The following is a 19,571-nucleotide window of genomic DNA, read 5'->3' on the forward strand; positions in this document are numbered from 1 at the left end:
TGGGGAAACAATGGAAACAGTGAGAGACTTTATTTTTTGTGACTCCAAAATCACTGCAGATGGTGAGTGCAGCCATGAAATGAAAACACATTTGCTCCTTGGAAGAAAAGCTATGACCAACCTAGACAGCATATTAAAAAATCTGAGGCATTACTTTGCCAACAAAGGTCTGTCTAGTCAAAGCTATGGTTTTTCCAGTAGTCATGTATGGATGTGAGAGCTGGACCAAACAGAAAGCTAAGCACTAAAGAATTGATGGTTTTGAAATGTGATGCTAGAGAAGACTTGTGAGAGTCCCTTGGACTACAAAGAGATCCAACCAGTCAATCCTAAAGGAAATTAATCCTGAATGTTCATTGGAAGGACTGATGCTGAAGTTGAAGCTCCAATACTTTGGTCATCTGATACGAAGTACTGACTCTTTGGAAAAGACCCTGATGCTGGGAAAGACTGAAGGCAGGAGGAGAAGGGATGACATGGGATAAGATGGCTGAATGGCATCCCTGACTCAATAGACATGAGTTTGAGCAAGCTCTAGGAGTTGGTGATGGACAGGGAAGCCTGGAATGCTGCAGCCCAAGGGGTCACAAAGAGTTGGGCATGACTGAGCGACTGAAATGAACTGAAGAATACTAGAGTGGGTTGCCATTTCCTTCTCCAAGGGATCTTCCCAACCCAGGGATCTCCTGCATTTGAGATCCCATGTCTCCTGCATCTCCTGCATTGCAGGCAGATTACCACTGAGCCTTGGACCCTTTTAGGCTATGCTAATCCACCTTGGTTAAGTATATGGACTAGCCAGACTGAATGGAGTGTATGGACTAGATCTCAGAGGTCAACCAGGTTGGCACTGCTAGACAGGCACTCTTCTAAGTGTTTTACAGGTATTAATCCATTTAATCCTTGAAATAGCCCTAGGATCAGGACGTATATATATTATCCTCATTTTATAAATAAGGAGACGGAAGCATAATAAGTTTAAGTAAATTGCCTAAGATCACACAACTAGTAAGTGTCAGAACTAGGGTTTTTACCCAGACAATTCAGCTCCCTCTCTGCCTTTAGAAAGCATTGTGAATTATAGATTTTTTTTTTTTTTTTTAGCTTGCTTATCTTAGGAAAGCTAAGGACTGTAAGTAATCTCCTTCATCCTCAGACATGTTCCCCTGGAGACTTCAAGCCTGTCTGGGAGTGAGTGAAAGGGTAGGAAAAGTAAATTTCTGATCTCTTTGCCTTCAGCATGATCCCCTCCCTGCTGGTATTTTCTCGAGCTATAGAAAGCAGGCTTTATTCTCTTAGGGGGTCTTGTGACTCTTATTTTATCAGAAAACAGGGATTTTAATATGGGGCATAATCACAGATGAAATACACACCTCCCCAAATTGCAAATCGGCCCTTGGAGGACTTGGACAAGTTTCTCCAAGATGAGATTGACATCCAGGCCACAACACACCCCAGGCAGGTGTCTTAGTAGGCAGTGGTGGGTTTTGTAAGTGTAGGTCACCTCTGTACTCTTCCAAATGCACTCTGATTGGTAGCAGTCAGTGTCATCCTATGATTTGAGACTTGGTCCTCTGCACAAATGTGCAGTCGATGGAAGAGGCATAACAGAAGGGAGTAACTGGAGGATGGGGATCAGAGGCAGGGAGACTGTTGAAAAAATATGAGCCAGGACCCCTTGGTCTATGAGGCTCTTGTCTTCCGTCACTCCAAAAGGGAGCATCTCTATGTGTCTAGAAACACTGGTACACTTCGCAGATTGGAACCCAAGTTTTTTCCTTCCCCATTTGATTTTCTTCTGTAGCCTTAGAGTTCTCATTCTCTGTGATGCCAGCACCATGACTGTACTAATGTGAATTACGTGACATCATGCAGAATAACCAGCTCACTGCTGGAATGTTTTATCCAACTGCTTGGTTGTTTTGGCATCCTGCTGGGTGTTATAAGTACCATTTAAAACACATTACTTACATCTGAATTTTAAGAGGAAATCTTAAAATCTAAAGTGAAAAATTGTATGTAATCTCTTTGGTCTAAACTGGCAGGCCAGGCAGTTAAAATAAAACCTATCATACAATCCTGCTGGTGGAATAATTCATCTGTAAACTTAATTCACCATCGCTTTAATTTAGCCAGGTGTTTAGGAAATAAATAGTGAGAAGAGGTGATCAAGACAAAATTTGGCTTTACGTGAAAAGCTGAGGTCCCCCCTCTCTCTTTTTATATGCAAGTCAAAGCATTCAGTAGAATATTTCAAAGTTGGAACTTCCAGAAGAAAAAAGGATTCATTATTTATTGTTATGTTGCTGACATAACAGAGAAACAGTCAATAACTTTTGGAATGCACAGACCATCACAATTCTTTGGAGTGATGAAGAGAAATATTAACATGTCCTGATTTTGCCAACATGTACCAGACATTGTCTGCCATTTAGTGAACAGTTCAAAAGTAGAGGAGATGATTGATGAACATCTGCTTCAACTTCGTGGGAGACTTGAAGGCTTAGTTTGATTAGAATACAGCTACCTTCATAAGTTCTGAGCTGTTTTAAACTGAAATTTTACATTTAAACAATGCATTTAAGTAGCAGAGGTTTTAGACAATTGCCCTCACATGTTTGCTCAATTAACAATTCTGCTAAAATGTTTAAGCTGTGCTATTGTGCTTCATTTGAGGGTGGAATCTCTCATTAGGTCACCTATCTTGAACCTAATATTCAGAGCAGCTGAAGTTGATTGTTGTTTATTGAGGCCCTATTTATACATGCAGCTGTTTACCAAGCACATGATATAAATTATTTCTAATCTTCTAAACAGCCCAACTGAGGGACTTCATCACTGGTCCAGGGAAGCTGACACTATGCTTTCCAATGCAAGGGGTATGGGTTCGATACCTGATTGGGGAGCTACTGTGAAAAAAAAATAAAACATAAAAAACAGAAGCAGTTTTGTAACAAATTCAATAAAAGCTTTAAAAAATGGTCCACATTAAAAAAAAATCTTATAAAAAGCCCAGCCCATTTGGGTCAATATTGTTATCTTCATTTTCTTTTATTTATTTTTTTTATTTTTTTATTTTTTTTCTTTTATTTTTAAATTTATATTGGTTTTGCCATACATTGACATGAATCCACCACGGGTGTGTTTTACAAATGAAAACAAGTTTTCACAGAACGTAGGATAAAAGTGCTGGTGTGTATTTGAACACCATTACTTTCTTTATAAAATGGCCTCTATTCCTATAAGTTTGCAAACCACATGATAATGCAGGGCTGAGAATCAAGCTTCAGTTACGTTCAATTAAGTATATGGCATATTTCATCTTAAATAAGCAATAGCACTTTTTGACCTTCAAGCATTTCATATGGTTTTCTTGTCCAAACTAATTCTTTACAAGGATGATCTGGTATTAATAAAAGGATGGAAAGGGTGGAATTTACCCCAGGTCACAAAATTCTCTAACAATGTTTGACAAAAAGGAATTTTCTCTCTCTAAGTTGGATCATCTGCTTATTCTGTATCCCTGGTGCTTACTCCAGGGCTTCCTACATTGTAGATGATTCAGAAATATTTGCAGAAAGACTGAATGCATGAATGAGTAAGTACATTAAAGAATGAACAGATAAATCAGCACATTACCTACATGTGTGTTTATTATTCTTAAAGGTTTTTTATTTGGTGACATGGATTCACATGCCCTTGGAAATTTGAATCCAGATGGTGAAAACCTGGAATAACAAGTTAGTCTGTTATACAGATTCTGTTTCTGTCACTCCAAGAAGTACTGTAAAGTGATTTCAATGTATTATAAGTTAAACATGATCTCTTTGCCCTTTGGACAGAAAATGACTAGAAGCTGAAAGTATGTGGACACATACAGTGGTGTTTGTCAAATCTTTGTTGGATTAAATGGGACATTTCACAGCAATGGTTGTAGCTACTTGTAATCAAGCTCTCAAGTACCTGTGACAATTCTGATTAGCTTATCTTGTTATTAATTAGGGTTTCTTAGTAAAATCCATCAAGTTGAGTTCATGATATCTCATATCTGAAATTTGATGGCATCATGCACTTTTTTTTTTCATATTAGGTATACTTGTCTCCCAAATTTTCCATCATTTTGTTTTAGTGTTGAGTTCTTTAAAGTCTTTCCGCTAAGATGGTATAGAAAACTCTGAAAGAACTTTTTGGCCAACCCAATAGATTTTTCCTTTCTACTTTCATATTACTTTTACGATTGAGTAGTTGCTGATTTTTATTAGAGATTTGTCCCCAGGCCTCTAGATTTTTCGAGATCACTACAAACATTATTACATTAGTAAAATTATGAGCCGTGGAGAAAAGCTTTTATAAAATTGTTTTAGTGGTTCTGGTGAGTTTATGCATTCTTTCTGCAATGACCTCACATATTCTAGCTTCTGAATAAAAGCTGCAAATCAACACTTTTATCTATTTATGAATCTCGAATAAAATATCAATAGAAGTTTTCAATAGTTTAGTCTCCGATGGGAAAATTTTGTAAACACCAGGTGGGAAGGACACAGGTGATGTAAATATCTTCCACATTTTCAAATGTCAGTTGTTCTCAAGAGAGGACGCTTAAGTAAACATCATCTATAGTCTTAGCAGATGTTATCTATGCATACCACTTTAATTGCAGCTTTCTAATATCTCTACTGTTAATAACAGTTCAGAGAAGATTGGAAGTGCTTTTGATTTGAATCAATGGTCATTTGAAAAATCGCTGTGCTAAATGATGTGTGTTTATCTTTGGATCATCTCCCTTAAACAGATGGTATCTGTGGAATTGTTGTGACACTTCATTGTTTCTGGTGGTTGATGACTCATTGTAGGGAAATCCCAGTGTACACAATATGTGAAAATAAGACCGTTTGGCGTTCTTTGCTACAGCTAATTGTCAAACAGTATTTCAACAGATGTGACAATTTTACCAAGATGCTGTCAAAATAAGAGCAACCCACTGACAAATCCAATCTGGCTCATGTTCAGCACTGTGGTATCATTTGGGTTTGTTTGCAGTATCAAGAGACTTTGTATTAATGTCATCTCTGATAACTTGATCATTTCAGATGGCACATTGTCAATTTTTTTGTCCTTCTGGATGGCTCACTTTGCAGTCACATGTAACACTTCCAGGTTTTTTTTCCTTTCAACTTCCCCCAACCCACATAATTACCAAAGGAACAGTGTTTGTGACTGACCTTTTTGGACCTGTTTGGAAATAAAATGAGATCATTCCCTCAGGGACCTTTGGAGGTCATGGGGAAAGATGATCCATTACAGAGGAATCTGTTAGACTGATATAACTATGCATAGTTAAAAAGGTAACTCCCATAACATTCAGAGTCACTGTACCCTTGACCAACACGGAAGGGCTAGGCCTGAGAAAATGAGGTCAGCACACAGTGGCATCATGCATTATTTTGTGTGTCAAAAAACACCCATAAAAGTAGTCTATTATCATCAATGACAACTGGACAAGCACTGATGTTAAAATACTGGGTTCTCACTACAGTGAGCTGACATGGCAGAATATTCAGACCCACTCTAAACAGCCCAGCACAATGTGTCATCCTCACCAAGGGCTAATCAGAAACAGAGATAAAAGAAAGGAAGAGATAACAATTGTGCAAAGTAAATCCTATTTTAAAGGGGGTAATGAGGCTCAGGTGTTATTTTATTTTCACAGCGGTAAAACAACTACTGTTGTGAAAGGTAAAATACCTTAGCTGTATTTTCTCTGAATAACATGTTTTTATTTCTGATCAGTCTCCCAGAAATACCCAAGGGACAAAGATGTAACTACTAAACTAAAAGGAAAACAATGAAAATTCTATTATTTCCTGTTTTTCTGAAGCAGTGTTATACTCATGATGCATTATTCAGCTATTAGAAATTTTAAAAATAGCCTATAGTTTTCTGCTCTGTTTAGGCTCAAGTAGTTCTCACTCTTTTTTACGGGCTTCTGCATGGGAATAGAATATATTACAATGTGATATAGTTCAGAAAATACCTTACACTCAAAACCCTTATCAAAAGAAACAAATAGTAGTACCATTTCTGTTATATGGGGAAAAAAAGAAAAAAAAAAGAAAAAGAAACCACTTAAGATATGCATTTATGTGCTTAATAATTAGGTCTTCCCTGGTGTCTCAGGCAGTAAAGTCTCTGCCTAAAATGCAGGAGACCTGGGTTCAATCCCTTGCTTGGGAACATCCCTTGGAGAGGGGAATGGCTACCCACTCAAGTATTCTTGCCTGGAGAATTCCATGGAAAGAGGAGCTTGCTGTATAGAAATAGTATATCAGAGTTTTGATTATGAATATATGGGAGAAATGAGGAAGAGAGATCTCTAAAAGACTTCCCTGGTGGCTCAGACGGTAAAGAATCCACCTGCCATGTGGGAGACCTGGGTTCAATCCCTGGGTTGGGAAGATCCCCTGGAAAAGGGAACGGCAACCCACTCCAGTATTCCAGGCTGGAGAATCCCGTGGACAAAGGAGCCTAGCAAGCTACAGTCCATGGGGTCGAAAAGAGTCACACACGACTGAATGATTCACTTACACACACACACACACACACACACACACACACACACACACTAAAAGCTGTACTGTGTCTGCCTCCACCACATACACTTCTATATTGGAAATGGCTTGTGTTCTGTACAAATACATTCATGTTTGCTTAAGAAGACTGCAAATGCTGCGTATCTCCTTAAATTTCCCATGCTTGGGCACACAGTAAAAGTTTATTAAATACGTGTGATTCCTGATGCAACAAGGAATCTTGATGCAACTGCTCTCTTCCACCTACCCCCAAGTGATGGACTATGAAAGATCTTTCTGGTGTTCTGTGTGCATATTGCCTATCACTGCATAGAGCTATGAAGGTTTCTATCTAAGTATAATCAACTAACACAGAGAAATATTTAAGGAAAGGATTAGAGCAATCATGTTACAGCATTAAATCAATTTAATTTTAGATAAATAATGAACATCATAAAGTGCATTCTAAATGCCTTACTCTCTTTACCAATCAGGACTCATTGTAAGCGCCCAGAACTTAGATATGAGTCCCTCTAACACTAGACATACTGTAACTCTTCAACAACTGTTGACAAACTGACAGAATTAGTTTTTGGAATCTAATAAGAAATCCTCTGGGTAATGACTGAGTAAAATTAACTGTTATTTTTTAAGCTCCTTATAGAAATACTTGTGAATGTATGGTAAAAATTAAGTATTAGAGGTGCTTATTTTAAGGTAAAATTTGTAAGTGAACTTATTTTAAGTCCTTTGAACTCAGATCTTTCAAAAGAACTTAAGTATAAGCCTTAGGTTTGAGCCAGTGTATTTAGCAAAAGGACCAATAAAATAGAGGATGTGAAAGAATACCTATTTTCTATGTGTGGAACAGAGTGAGTTTTGGAAGTGTAGAGCAAAAAAAGAGAAAATACTGAGAAATGTAAGAGCTTAATACATTTGTTTTTATTTTAAAGAAAATTAAATATGAAGATCAAAGTTCTCTTAAATCTTTTAAATGTCTATACCCTATCTGAAGGCAATTCTACAATTCTATATAGTTATAATTTAATTAATTCTGTGACAAGCAGCTGGCTAACAAAACTAGTTTTAAAATAGTTTTTAATATTTACAAGGAAACTTACTTGCATTTTACTAGCTTTTTCTTTAACTGGACGTGTTTTTTAATGTAAAACAATTTTCAAAAAGTACTGTCTTACTTGTAGCAAAACCTTTTCTGAAAAAGCTTGTGGTTAGTTATGAACAGTCTGAGGTCAAAGACTTAGAGGAAAGTCATGTCTAATCCAATTAAAATGATCATACATTTAAACAAAATTTCAAATCAGAAATCTTTATAGATTTTCTCAGACTGGCTTTAAAATATATAGAAGTGACCTCATCATATCCTATTCTAATCAATAGGGATTATAGACATTTCATGAAAATTCATTTGATATTAAATATATAGATATAATTACATATATTTATATTATATACATTTATAGACGTGAAAAATTACAGTTTAGTGTGTGCTGTACTCTCATGAATTAGTATTTAACTGTTTGGAATGATCTAGTAACTAGAAGGCTTGGGAAATTATTGATGCTTGAAATTGATATTTGATTTAATTTCCCCTGTTCCTCAGTATTTCTGGATCCTACAAAGATCTCGGCACCTTTTGTAAACCTCTTATTAGACAAAGTTTGTTCCTTTGTGCTGTTCTTGATACTAGATATTCAGAAGATCCTCAGAAGCATAACAAATAATCTGGTGCCAACTGAAGTTCCTCAGTTGTGTCCGACTCTGTGTGACCTCATGGACTGCAGCCCGTCAGGCTCCTCTGTCCATGGAATTCTCCAGGCAAGAATACTGGAGTGGGTAGCCATTCCCTTCTCCAGGGGATCTTCCTGACCCAGGGATTGAACCTGGGTCTCCTCCACTGGAGGTGGATTCTTTACTATCTGAATCACCAGTGAAGTCCAAGGAGGTCTAAACTGAGACATAAAAGGCATTCATTTCCTGGATCATATTGCTGAGCTGCAAACCCAGCCTCCTCACCTCTGCACCTCCTGTTCTCTCCTTCTTACTTCTTTTGTTTAAGCTATCCCTGTACCTTCCTGTTACTTTTCTCTGTTTTGCCACTGCAAATCCTCTAGTTGTTAGAGTGAACATATTAATGCCTTTAAGCAATTAACAAAGGACAGTCATTCAGGATTTCATTTCTCACCGAGTATGATTATTATCTCCATTCTCCAGGGGAAGAAAAGGAGAAAAAAGTTAAGGGACTTACCTAAGATCTATATGGTGAGCTGAACTGCACATTGGAAGATATTTTGAAAAAAAAAAAAAAGTGGAAATCTTAAGGGGCCTCTTTTTATGTTTTGCTTATTAATTAAAAAGAATTACCATGTGTAAAATAGACAGCTAGTGGGAACCTGCTATAAAGCACAAGAAGCTCAGCTCTGTGCTCCGTGGTGGCCAGATGAGTGGGATGGGGGTGGATGGGTGGGAGGAAGGCCCAAAAGGGAGGGGATAGATATATACATATAGCTGATTTATTTCATTGTACAGTGAAAACTAACACAGCATTGTAAAGCAACTATATGCCAATAAAAATCTTTATTGAGATATAATTGATATATACTCTTGTGTAAATTTGTGTATAATATGTTGATTTGACTCATTTATATACTGCAGTATGATTACAACCATAGTGTTAACATTTCCATCATGATCTGTAATTACCACTTTTGTGTGTGTTGGGGGGGGGTGGTGAGGACATTTAAGATCTAGTTTCTTAGCAACTTTAAAATAGAAATACAGCATGGACTATTACTTAGTCATGAGAAAGAAGAAAATCCCACCGTTGACTACAATAGGAATGGACCTTGAAGGCATTATGCTAAGTGAGATGTCAGGCAGAGAAAGACAAATGCTATATAATATCACTTGTATGTGGAATTGAAAGGTCCTGTTTCTATTCATTCTCTTCTTGGTCATTCTCCTGCAGTTTTTGTAGTTGTCCAGTCATTAAGTTGTGTCCAACTCTTTGCGACCCCATGGACTGCAGCACACCAGGCTTCCCTGCCCTTCACTAATTCCCGGAGTTTTCTCAAACTCATGTCCATTGAGTTGGTGATGCTGTCTAACTATCTCATCCTTTGCTGCCCCTTTCCCTTTGGTCTACAGAGTGTGTACCTAAACTAGGTCTCCAGGAATGAAACCAACTAATGATTCTTCTCAAGGGCTCTTTTGTAGCCTACATAACCCTGATCCAAGTGCCATGCAGAAAAGTCCTAGTACAGTATCTCAGCTCTGCTTAAGGAATAAGTATGCACAGACACAGCCAAACCTGAGAAATGAAAATTGAAAAATAAGCTTGTATCATTGGAAGGTTTCTGTTTTGTTTTTTTCAAAAAAGGCAGAATATGGGGAGCAATTATCAAGAGTTTATCAAATGTGAGAAGTGTTTATCCTGCTGTTTTTGAGATGGCCAGCCTTCTCTGGAATGTAGTTATGCTGGCTGCAGGCTGACACTTCCTTTTTGTCAGGATATTCTTCCAGCTCTGCTAGGACAGCCTTCCATACCCGCTGTTGCTGCAGCTGGAAATCTAAAATTAAGTGAGTAATGAGGCACCCAGCAATATAATACTGTGTTCTATCAAGGAACCTCCAGTCACTCACGCTTCACACCTCATTAATTAGGTGCTAATTGCAAGAGCTACTTGAAAGTAGTTTCTGCCTTGCTCTGTGCCCTAACAACCTGATCTTCCTAAGAAACTCCCATCAACATCAAAGCCTCAGAGAAATAGGTCTAATATTTGCAGTGTTGAGGTTACAGATTTTAGCCTCAAAGGAAAGATGTGCAAAAGCTTGAGTTTTCCTAGCTGGGCTAATGTCCTCATTATGCATTCAACCTGCTTTCAAAAGGACAAAATACAACATGGCACAATTATCTTTCCTACCAGGACTTGTATTTTGATAGTTGCCTATTAATCAGTTTTTCAGAGTAATAGTCATGTAATTTCAAAAAATAAAAAAGGGATGTTACTCAAAAGCTAATTAGATTTCTCCTAAGACAAGTATTTTTAAAATGTTTTTGCAATTACAGTAATACAGTATTCTACACTTGGGGTCAGTTTCGTGAGGATATTTGACTTTAATACATCAACTGTTTCTGCTGATTTAGTTCAAACAAATTAGTTCACTTCCTTAAAGCTGAAGCACTAACTTTTTGACTTTACATGTCTCAGATACGGCTGAACATATTTCTAAAAATTTTCTGAAAGAAAATTAGAATAAGTAATTCACCTGTGAATAAGTTATTGACAAAAATACTAGTGAATAAGAGATCTGAGAAACTAAAATATGAGATGTAAACTTAGCAAATTTCTTTTACTGAGCTAAAATAGTTTATTTTCTATGGAAAACCACAGTCTAAACTCAAATTACCAAGAAAACTTTGAGATATAACTTGTTTGGAATATAGGGCTTAACAGTAAGTCATCTCTTGTTACATTATGTACCAAATTATTGCATGCCACTAAAAGAGTTCATAACTCATATTTAAAATTTTGTGCTTGGAGCAAAAGGTAGATCTTCTATCCTCATGATAAAAATCCATTGAAAGCACATTTATTGACCAAAAATCAGTATGACCCTCCTGATTTGTCTTTTCCCTTAAGGAGAGTGTAATTTAGGACAGATGATGGTAACAACCCGGAAAAAAAAAAAAAAAGAAGAGCTTCAGCTTAGAGTGGCTTCTGTCTTTTCCTAGGAGAGCTTCCCGTGACTCAGTTGGTGAAGAACCTGACTGCAATGCAGTAGAACACAGGTTCGATCCCTGGGTCAGGAATATCCTCTGGAGAAGGAAATGACAATCCACTCCAGTATTCTTTCCTGGAGAATCCTATGGACACAGGACAGAGGGAGCCTGGAAGTAGTCCATGAGGTCCCAAGAGTCTGACAGGACTGAGTGACTGAATCACACAGGAAAGCTTAGACATAATCCTTTTGGGACTTTGGTGAGAGGCTTATAAAAAAGAAAAGCTGGAAGCAAGAGGGCCAGAGTGAGAAGAACCCATTACACTATGGAGATTCTCCTTCCACTCACCTCGGGGAATGATCACCAGCCCCAGTGACTGTGTCCCAAGGTTCTTCGTCTGATTTTGATACATAAGACGTCATGATACAGTAACCCTCACACTGGACAAGAGGAATATCCAGCATCAGGGCAGTGACAGGATTGGGGAGCCCAGACTGGTTGGATGGCTCTGGTGAGGAGGACAGACCCTTCTCATGAGGCAGAGAAGGCTGATAAAATCAGACAAGGTGTTTGGGCTCCAGCCAAGACTGCAGAACTGGTGTCGCAGCCTACAGTGAAGACACAGAGGCCAGGTTCAGTCTTACTAATTAGGCAGATGAAGCCTGGCAGGCAGTAAAATGGTAAACCTTCCCCAAGCACACGCTTCCCTCTGAATTGGCAAGATTTATTGCTGCTCACTGTCTAATGACTGAGGGGCTTGCTAGAACTGGTTTATTTGCTTAGGGCAGAGCTGGTGGATCGAAGATCTTCAGTGGCATCCACTGAGCAAGCCTAAAAAGAAGACTGGGGATTGATAACCTCTGCATATATGGATTTTTAATTTGGGATTATTTAGTTTCATCCCAAGGAGGCTGTGAAAGTCCCTAGAGAGCTTTTTAAATAGAAAGGATATTCTGTCAGAAATTTGGGAGAGGAAATCAATCATTTCTGGAGATGTTTTGTGTCCTAATGCCGTGCTTTCAAGTTTTCCACGGATGGCATTTTCCATCACATTATTTTGAAATGTGCAAACTTCCATGAGGTAATGTCCCTAAGAGCATAATCCCAAGGTAGAGACTTCCTGTTCTTTCACCTTCTTTTTGAAGATACTGAAGACACCTGCTAAAAAAAAATATAGAAATAAATTTTTAAAAGGCTGTGTCCTACAATTACATGATCGCCTATTTTTGCCTTCCACATTAGAGAATGCTATTGGAAAACTTCTGAAGAGCCAGGAAAAAAAAATAGGATAATCTCACCCCAGTGAGATGCAAATTCCAGGTGCTTGGCTAGATTCATTCACCAGCAAAATGGCCCTTCCACAGAGGCCTTGCAAATTTTTATCTCAGGAAAATGACAGATTTCTGTAGGTCATGGAGCACTATGTCTCTTTCTCTCTCTCACAGTCACAACTCATTAGAGTTAAATCCACAAATGTCAGGATTCTACTGCACTAATTCCATTAAGATATTTGTTCTGCAAATAGGATAAACTATTTCTGAGGGACAACAGGATTAGAATTTTAGCTGGAATAACCACCTGCCTCTTGATGTAGTTAACTGAGCCCCAGAGAATAGCATGGTTTCCATTTACCTATGATTTTCTATAAAAATGACAATGTAGTTTTATTCTGATTTGTTCTGTGGTGAAATGGCAAAGCATAGCCATTGCAGCATAAAATGCTTAAAACTAACACATATATTTCTAAGTTTTACAAAAATGGTAACATCTCTAAAGATTTGAGTGCCTTTCTCATTAATACTCACCTTATTTTAAGTCAGTTTCTTCACAAGAGACATACAGCATCAAATTCAGAGAGAACTGTCCCATCCAGAGTTATGTATGTATATAACTGAAAAGGAGGTCGTAGGGTTTTTAGAAGGGATGTTCAGTTCAGTTCAGTTCAGTTCAGTTGCTCAGTCGTGTCCGACTCTTTGCGACCCCATGAATCACAGCACGCCAGGCCTCCCTGTCCATCACCAACTCCTGGAGTTCACTCAGACTCACGTCCATCGAGTCAGTGATGCCATCCAGCCATCTCATCCTGTTTTCCCCTTCTCCTCCTGCCCCCAATCCCTCCCAGCATCAGAGTCTTTTCCAATGAGTCAACTCTTCACACGAGGTGGCCAATGTACTGGAGTTTCAGCTTTAGCATCATTCCTTCCAAAGAAATCCCAGGGCTGATCTCCTTCAGAATGAACTGGTTGGATCTCCTTGCAGTCCAAGGGACTCTCAAGAGTCTTCTCCAACACCACAGTTCAAAAGCATCAATTCTTTGGCACTCAGCCTTCTTCACAGTCCAACTCTCATATCCATACATGACCACAAGAAAAACCATAGCCTTGACTAGATGGACCTTTTTTGGCAAAGTAATGTCTCTGCTTTTGAATATGCTATCTAGGTTGGTCATAACTTTTCTTCCAAGGAGTAAGCGTCTTTTAATTTCATGGCTGCAGTCACCATCTGCACTGATTTTGGAGCCCAAAAAATTAAAGTCTGAGACTGTTTCTACTGTTTCCCCATCTATTTCCCATGAAGTGATGGGACCAGATGCCATGATCTTCGTTTTCTGAATGTTGAGCTTTAAGCCAACTTTTTCACTCTCGTCTTTCACTTTCATCAAGAGGCTTTTTAGCTCCTCTTCACTTTCTGCCATAAGGGTGGTGTTAGAAGGGATGCATGACCCCAAAAGAAGAAAATGAAGCTCACAGTCCTCTCTGCTTTTCCTCTCAGGCATGATTAGGGCAGTTCTTCCAACTCCCTTGTAATCCTTTTATATGTCTGGGTCAGATACACCGCTTGGCTTCACAGCATCCTGACTTCAGAGTAGTTTTCCTCTAATTACCTGAATATCATCTTCTCCTTTAGTTCCTTGGCAGCTACTGGTTTCCCAAGAGAAGTTTAACTTTCCCAAGTGTCTCCCTTTGACAGCTCCTCCCACACCATAATTTCTCAATTTCCACATGGACAGAAGTCAGACAGCAGCACAATGCCTTGAGAATTTGTGAATCCCCAGTTGTTTGTTTCATTAACAATTAGCCTCAGGTATTTCTTTCCATGATTAAAAAGTAATACCCATTTATTACCTGCCATGAAGAACCCAAATAGAGAGAAAGGTCAAAACAGTATAATAACCATTGGACCGTTAAGCAGAAATATGACTTTTAGAAAATATTTTCTTTCATACAGCTATAATATTATGTACGCTTAGAATAATGAGTTTATTATATAGTTACACATATTGAAGCTAAAAAGGTAGATTATACTTTATGTCTCAAAACTTAATAACTGTTTCAAACAGATTAAAAACTGGCCAGGTGGCAGTGTAAAGGGGTGTATACTTGGTATGAAGTTGGACTGGTTTTTTGTTTTTTTGTTTTTTTTTGGACTGGTTTTAGTGGGAAAGATAGTCACCCTCCTGCAGCTAATAAAATGTTCGATGTTTGATTCTTGAATGCAAGTACATCTTGATTTGGTGATATATACCTTTCTTTTCAAAGGAGGTCTACATCTGAATAGGAGGCCTACAAAGTTTTCTCTTTAATCCATTTGCTTACATTTTTGCAATATCCTATTCTGAATAAGAATTGATTTATTATTGGCCATTTGCTATATTCTAAGCAATTTTGAAGAAGGCTGAGCACTGAAGATTGATACTTTTGAACTGTGGTGTTGGAGAAGACTCTTGAGAGTCCCTTGGACTGCAAGGAGATCCAACCAGTCCATTCTGAAGATCAGTCCTGGGTGTTCATTGGAAGGACTGATGCTGAAGCTGAAACTCCAATACTTTGGCCACCTCATGCAAAGAGTTGACTTATTGGAAAAGACTCTGATGGTTGGAGGGATTGGGGGAAGGAGGAGAAGGGGATGACAGAGGATGAGATGGCTGGATGGCATTACCGACTCAATGGACATGAGTTTGGGTAAACTCCAGGAGTCTGTGATGGACAAGGAGGCCTGGCGTGCTGCTTCATGGGGTCGCAAAGAGTCAGACACGACTGAGTAACTGAACTGAACTGAACTGAACTGAAGCAATTTTCATGCACTTTTCTCCTTTAGTATCTATTAAGATCCTGTGATGTGGGTACTGCTTTTATCCTCATTTACAGATGAAGGAGCTAAGGCTCAGAGAAGTTAAATAAGTTATCCTAGGTTGTAAGGCCAGGAAATGGCAGAGTCCGGTAAGCCCAGCTCACTCTAACTTGGAAACCTATACTCTGACCTTTGTTACTAGTGGTTCTCAAAGTCCTGTCCCTGGTACAGCAGCATCAGCATCACCTGGGAATTGGTTAGAAATGCAAATAGTCAAGCTCCATCCTGAACCTATTGGATCAGAAATGCTGAGGGTGGAGACCAGCAATCCGCACAGCTTCCCAGATGGTTGTTATTGTTGAGTTGCTAAGTCATGTCCGACTCTTTTTTGACCCTGTGGATGTTCTGAAAAAACTGAGGATCGAGTTTTGCAATAGACCGCAACCACATCTTCAAAAGAGCTGATGCTTTACATTTTCTTAAATCCATTTTTAAAAAATCATGTTAGAGTCTTGCCAAAATATTGCATTAGTGTTTTATTGCTTATGTGTTCACAATTTTTCTTTGGGGATTTCTTGAGTGTTTTATGCATTAGTTCATAATTGAAGCTTAAGACCAAAGCACCAGGGTTTTCAGTAAGAATGAAGGCTGGGCCATGGTGATTGAGCACAGTTGGCACCTCCAAACTATCCTTACGTTATTCATGAATGATAAGCTGGGTTAGGATTCAGCTGAACAGATGACTTCTCCCCCCGAAAGAAAACTGCTATTACACAAATCAGTCTTACTGATTGTGAATGAGAAAATTAGAACTAGTTTTACACTTGATCTTAGCCAAATGGCTGAGAAGCGATGCCCCTTTGTGTTTTAACTGGACTTCTGTCTCATTCCTTCTCACGGTCATCAGCTCGCTGACCTGGCTCCCTTAGAACTCAGCTTCTCTGTTGCAGGCCGTGCCGTGTGGTGTGGTTTGGGAGGTGGAGGGAGGGCAGTTTGTCTCCTTTATGGAAACAGGAAAACCTGTTGCTGCTGCCGTGCAGCCTGATAGTAAAATAACCCCTGTCTTGTTCCTTTTAGAATTTTTAAAAAATGATTGCAATAAATGATTTATTTGCTTTCGTTTATATAACACTTATTATTCACTAGACTGTATTATCTTTTATTTTTCTTTTCCTTATTTTTTTCTGTGTTGATCAGAATTTTAGAATCAATTTCTTGTATGGAATTTTTTGGGTTGAGAAATGTGTTGAACTTAATTTTTGATACGTTGATTAATTTTGTAACTTTGGAACTTAAATTTCCCCAGAGTAGTTTTTTTATTCAGTGTAAAATTTTCCTATATCTGTAAATTTACTGCAAAATGAGTCTTTAGTGGACCTGAATAGACATCAGATTTTCTTTGCCATTTGTGTTCTCTGTGGATTATAGGAATATTTCAATCTTTCACTGAATTCCATCCCTTGAGTTGTATTTTTATGGTATTTGTTGTTATTGTTATTAGACAAATATAATAACATTTTGTTTCAGCAATTCCCAAATAAGGTTTAACAAGTAGCCTCTGTAGATTCCTATCCCTCTTAGGACTTGTAGCTAAAAATTTATAAAACCGGAGGATACTTTGGATATGTACTCACATACATAGAGTGTGTGTGTATATATATTCTACATATACTTGTGTTTGTAACTCATCCCCCAATTTTTAGATAAAGGGTATTTCTCTTAATTTTCCTTGGGACAGGGAGGATTAATTTGGTGAGAAAATGAACAATAAGACAATGTCTGAGACTAAGAAATCACTGAACATATTTTGCCCGCCTGAAAGTCGTTCTGTTGAGGATTATTTTAAAAAGTGAAAGCCTACTTAAATTTATATTAACAGTGCAAATATAATGTTGAAGTCATCATTGAACACATAATGTTGAAATAAACACAAAATTCTGAGTAAAAAAAAATAAAAATAAAAGCAGATCCAGTATGTAGACATATTTTTCGAATTAAGCAGCTTCTTTATTGGACATTACAACAACCCCACAATCTTAGTTTTGTTGACCCAATTCAGTTTTTATACCCCAAAGTCTCTTATCTTAGCCCTGGTTTATATGGTTTGGTTTGGTTTGATTTTTGTTTCTTTCCCTTTACTCTGATGCAGCTACTGATGAAGGAAAAGCCCTTATATTTAGAATGTCATTTACATTTTTCTGAAGTCTAAGGCATTTTAATGGCAAATGTATTAGATTTTTAAGAACTTAGATGTGATTGGGTATAATTTAATATAGATATGGCCAGCCTTGGTGTCCCTGGGTAGCTAAAATTCAATTTTTTTTTAATTAGTATTTGAAAGGGAAGACCTCCTCTAGCCACTGTAATCGTATTTTCACTGTATTTTTATTCCTTTCCAGATCTGACTGTCTTAAAATTTAATTACTGTTAGCAAGACCTTTATGGGAAGAATAGAAATATTCTCATAATAGTGTTAGCATATTAAATGTAATTTTCAGGTAGCCCTCCTAGGATTCCAGAACTCTTCAATAGAGCCAATTTAGCTGCCTTTTTTTCTGTCCTGGCAGTCCACATGCATTCAACTCACAAATGTATCCTTTCCCTGACTCCTCTGATGCTATTAGAACTTCGTTGTCCTAGTATATTAGAGTGTTCATTCATTTGTAATAAGATGGTCAGAACTGACATGAATTTTAATGCTGTTCATATGATTATTATTAAAATGCTGATTATGGTCTTTCTGCACCTTAATGCAGACTTGGGTTGGTTTGTTGTTCTCTTGTTTGTTTCTTTTTAACCATGCTAATTGTTTACAATTCAAAATAGAAGGGTTTTGAAAAAGAAAAATCACAGATTGTCATATAAGAACATGAAGAAAAAAGGAAACATTTTTGCACAAAAAACAAGGAAATAATGAATCCAGGATTAAAATGAGTATTTAAAAAATGTAAACCTAACCAGATAATCATGATGGTATGATCCCTCAGCTAGAGCCAGACATCCTGGAATATGATGTCAAGTGAACATCACTACGAACAAAGCTAGTGGAGGGGATGGAATTCCAGTTGAGCTCTTTCAAATCCTGAAAGATGATGCTGTGAAAGTGCTGCACTCAATATGCCAGCAAATTTGGAAAACTCAGCAGTGGCCACAGGACTGGAAAAGGTCAGTCTTTACTCCAGTCCCAAAGAAAGGCAATGCCAAAAAATACTCAAACTACTGCACAATTGTACTCATCTCACATGCTAGTAAAGTCATGCTCAAAATTCTCCAAGCCAGGCTTCAGCAATACGTGAACTGTGAACATCCAGATGTTCAATTGCCAATATCTGCTGGATCATGGAAAAAGCAAGAGAATTCCAGAAAAACATCTATTTCTGCTTTATTGACTATGCCAAATCCTTTGACTGTGTGGATTACAATAAACTGTGGAAAATTCTGAAAAAGATGGGCATACCAGACCACCTGACCTACCTCTTGAGAAACCTGTATGCAGGGCAGGAAGCAACAGGTAGAACTGGACATGGAACAACAGACTGGTTCCAAATAGGGAAAGGAGTACATCAAGGCTGTATATTGCCACCCTGCTTATTTAACTTATATGCAGAGTACATCATGAGAAATGCTGGGCTGGAAGAAGCACAAATTGGAATCAAGATTGCCGGGAAAAATATCAATAACCACAGATATGCAGATGACACCACCCTTGTGGCAGAAAGTGAAGAGGAACTAAAGAGCCTCTTGATGAAAGTGAAAGTGGAGAGTGAAAAAGTTGGCTTAAAGCTCAACATTCAGAAACGAAGATCATGGCATCTGGTCCCATCACTTCATGGGAAATAGATGGAGAAACAGTGGAAATAGTGTCAGACTTTTATTTTCCTGGGCTCCAAAATCACTGCAGATGGTGACTGCAGCCATGAAATTTAAAGACGCTTACTCTTTGGAAGGAAAGTTATGACCAACCTAGATAGTATATTGAAAAGCAGAGACGTTACTTTGCGAACAGAGGTCTGTCTAGTCAAGGCTATGGTTTTTCCAGTGGTCATGTATGGATGTGAGTGTTGGAGTGTGAAGAAAGCTGAGCACTGAAGAATTGATGCTTTTGAACTGTGGTGTTGGGAAGACTCTTGAGAGTCCCTTGGACTACAAGGAGATCCAACCAGTCCATCCTAAAGGAGATCAACCCTGGC

The 19,571-nt window shown here is 38.1% G+C and overlaps 1 protein-coding gene and 1 pseudogene across 1 annotated transcript in view; one reads left to right on the top strand and one right to left on the bottom strand.

The window, feature by feature from the left end:
- Positions 1-19,571, top strand: part of GPC6 (glypican 6) — a 1,229,455-nt gene that overhangs the window by 767,269 nt on the left and 442,615 nt on the right. The gene's annotated exons all lie outside the window — the stretch shown is intronic.
- On the bottom strand, positions 16,065-16,235 carry LOC138446994 (U2 spliceosomal RNA; annotated as a pseudogene).

This window comes from Ovis canadensis, chromosome 10 (genome assembly GCF_042477335.2).
Source record: "Ovis canadensis isolate MfBH-ARS-UI-01 breed Bighorn chromosome 10, ARS-UI_OviCan_v2, whole genome shotgun sequence".
NCBI lineage: Eukaryota > Metazoa > Chordata > Mammalia > Artiodactyla > Bovidae > Ovis > Ovis canadensis.